The 3791-nt window shown below is 35.7% G+C and overlaps 1 non-coding gene across 1 annotated transcript; it reads left to right on the forward strand.

Moving 5' to 3' along the window:
• The first annotated feature begins 1153 nt into the window (after positions 1-1153).
• Positions 1154-1260, forward strand: LOC145151837 (small nucleolar RNA R71). Its single transcript, XR_013732389.1, has one exon. It is a non-coding gene; the product is annotated as a small nucleolar RNA R71 (small nucleolar RNA).
• The last annotated feature ends 2531 nt before the right edge of the window (positions 1261-3791 follow it).

Raw genomic sequence — 3791 nt, forward strand, 5'->3', positions numbered from 1 at the left:
AGTACCGAGTCCTGGTATATAGGATGTTGTTATGCGATAGTGATTTGTATATCTGCTTGTTAGTCTGTTGACTAGTTATATGATTATATGTTATCTATTGACCCAATATGTATGTTGTTATATGTTGTGTGGTGGTACTTGGGGGGAACTCACTAAGCTTTGGTTTACAGTTTCAGTTTTCTGTTTCAGGTACTTCAGATGACCATGAGAAAGCGAAGGCGTGATCGTGCACATCCTCTTGGTTTTGATGATATTGATTTGGGACACTCTGATATATGATTTCTATGTTTGAGAACAATGTTTTGTAAACGATTGGCTTAATTTGGGATTTTGTTTGAAAACAATGATATCACTTGATTTAAAAATGAAATATTTTTACCTAGATTTTTGGGATGTTACAAGTTGGTATCAGAGCCATGGTTTGAGAGAATTGGATGAACATTCATGTGGATCCAGACTCAAACTAAGGATATGTAAAAGTTTTCAAAATGGTTTTCAAATTTTTTTTCAAAAGTAACCAAAGAAGGACGAGATGTATACAATCATTCGGAGCAAGCAAGTATACCCCAAGTTACCACACTATTATTTGTTATTGATGATTATGATAGAATAGCATGCTGGTGATAGGCTAGGGATCTTCATGGACTGCATAATAGAATTGCTAATGTATGATGCTTGATAGCCTGGGAGGACTTTTGATATATTATATGAAATTGAAATCATTACTATAGTTGCTTAGTGTGTGCATCATAGTTGTACATAACTAAGATTCTATAACCTAAGAATGTTTGGTTTAGCCTTATTTCCTATTCTTGTCTTATAAAGGGATTAGGGTAGAATCAAGAATCCGACCGTTTATGGGATCTAGCGTTATGTATGATTAGCATACACGAGCGACTACAGGGTTGGTGGAAGTTTCATGAGTGAGTATGTTAGTAGCCGGATAGACGAGGAATGATTAACCACTCGAGAGAGAGTAAGGATAGGATGTATGCTTATCCTAGTTGTGGTTTGTTTTCGAGTAGTTAGTGATGATCCATTGAGAAAAATACGGGTAGGTGTGGAAGGTAGTATGGGCCCATGCAAGTCTAGAAGTTGGCGAGTGCACCCATTGACTCCATCATAAAATATCGAGATTTCATGTTGCACACTGAAGTCGTGTTAAGGGCAATATCGTAACAATCTCTTGTAATGCTCCAAAGCTTCATATAGCGACTCCCCTTCTAATTGTTGAAAATTTTGTATGTTTCTTTTAAGCTTCGCCACTTTTGAAGGAGGGGTAAATTTGTTTATGAACTCAGTCTTAAAATCAGCCCATGTCGTGATTGCTCCAAAGGGAAGTGATTTTAACCATTCCTTAGCTTCACCCTTCAATGTGACCGGTAAAAGTCAAAGCATCACCGCATCTTTACTCACGTTTGGTGCATTAAAGTAATTTGAAATCTCCACCACCTCTTCTATGTGCTCGTATGCGTCCTTGTGCTCATTCCCATAAAAATATAGATCTTTTAGCATATTAAGAATGTGCCCTGGAAGTTCAAACTTTGTCGTGGTTGGGATTTTTGGTGGATCAAGACCCCATCTATTTTCGTTCCTCGTATGTCACTTGTACTCTTCCATTGTCATGGCCGCCATATCCCCCATTTTTTTCCCCTACTAAGACAAAGTTATAAAAAACACGCGTAAAACGAATAAAAACTTAAGTAACTAAAATTAAAAAAAAAACTCACTAAAATGTTACCACGACGTGGCCAAGATGCCCACGACGTGGTTGAAGTTAAGACGGAAAAATAAAATAAAGGCTGAAAAATAACAAGCAATTAAATTATAACTAAAATAAGTCGTTCTCCAGCAACGGCGCCAAAAACTCGATGTGTCTTTATCAAAACTGATTTTATCTCAACCGGACTAAACACACTAGGTAGTGGACCGAATTGTGCAATAGTATAGTTGTTGTAAGACCAGCTGTCGAACACAAGGGGAACAGTGGTGAATTAATTTAGAGTTTTTGATTTAGGTTACACTAAACACAAAAACAGTAAAGAATAGGTTTTATGAAACTAAATCTCAAATAAACGATAAAACATCAAATCTCGATAAACTAAATAAAGACAAATCTCTTTAGGTACTTTGGTTTAAAATGGATTTCATCTCAAAATACTGGCTAACTACTAAATGCAATGGATATTTATTCATTATTCGCCGATTCCTAATATGACTAGCATCATGATCAGAATACTAATCCTTTGATTTCAACAAAACTATTAATTCAGTGATCAAGTGAACAAACAATCATGCAAATCAGTATTTGGTTCGTATTAAGCAAGATTTGATCTTTATTAACCCTGATGATCATAGGAATTAATTCATGCATATAATGATCATCTACTATTGCATACACATTAAAGTTCATCACTTTATTTCCTAACCATAGGTTTTGATCCAACTCTAGTTATAATTACCAATGATCATGGACAACTATGATTCTAATTAACACAGTCAGAATGATCATGTAAACTATATTAATTCAGTAATAGGGAATAAAGTAACAATATTTAACACATATGGATCTTTCAATCAAACTTGACAAAATAAATTAAATAAGAATAAATAATCCAAATAGCAATTAATCCAAATTCTCAAAGATTCATCTAATCATAAACACAAAGCAAAGGGTTTTAACACCCAAATTAGAAAGTAAACACATAATAGAATCATAGTGGAATGCTAATCATGATCAGAAAAATAAACCGCATGATATCTGGCATTAATCCGCTCTCTAATCCTTCATATCTTCGCTCCATATCAGCTTAACGGCCCTCCGGCCACCTTCTAGACCCTCAAAATGGCTCTTCTAGGGTTTATAATCGTAGGGAATGAATTAGGGTTGAAGATATATCATTGGGGATAATTTTCATCCTTATTTATAGGTTTCAACGTCGCCACGGTGTGGATAAAACTTGGCACGCCGTGGAAGCTGTTTTCTTTGCGTCCACGAAATTTTCCGATTGACCATGCAGTGGAAACGCTTTCCACGACGTGGGCACGGGGAGTCATAATTTTATCAAAACACGAAAGTTGTCTGAAATGTTATCTAGTTTTCAAATCGTTTTGAATCTCGTCAATCGGAGTTACGAGTCATAAGATATGGTCAATAAACTGACGACAGGTCAAGCTGTCTAGCAACATCTTTTTTGTGTCTTCTTAAGCTCGCATTTTCCTGCTTCCTGCTCCTCATTTTCTTCCTTTTCATCCCGAGCATGTCTTCGCTTCTACAAAACATATTTCAAACATAATAAGTACCTTTTTTCCAAAATAAACATAATTATAGCTAAAAATATTAGAAATATGCATTAAATACATTGTTAAATATGCACATATCAGAATGCACAAGAGGATTCTTCTGGTGTGGTTGCCTTGAGATGAGATCAAGGGTATGCTTTCTTTGAATTTAGATAGGTCAGGTGCTAGCTGATTGTTTCAGATGATCAATGGAGGTGAATTGGGAATGACAACTTTTGGTTTGTATCTGATGTATCCTGAGTAAGAGAATGATGCTTCTTGTATTTATGAATAATGCTCGCGATGAATTAATTGATGGGGGTTTGTAGGTGAGGTGTGTGGTAGTCCACTTGTTTCTAAATAGAGAATCTATGCTATGAATAGTCTGTTAGAATTATTGCTTGTGCATCCGCAAGGGATTCTTGATGTTAGAGGCAGTTATGATTGGGAGGTTTCCAAGGTCTCCATCTGAGATTCGAAATCTCTTTGAGTTTGCTTGGTCTTTATAT

This window comes from Lactuca virosa, chromosome 1 (assembly GCF_052849685.1).
Source record: "Lactuca virosa cultivar CGN04683 chromosome 1, Lactuca_virosa_CGN04683_v6, whole genome shotgun sequence".
Taxonomy (NCBI): Eukaryota; Viridiplantae; Streptophyta; class Magnoliopsida; order Asterales; family Asteraceae; genus Lactuca; species Lactuca virosa.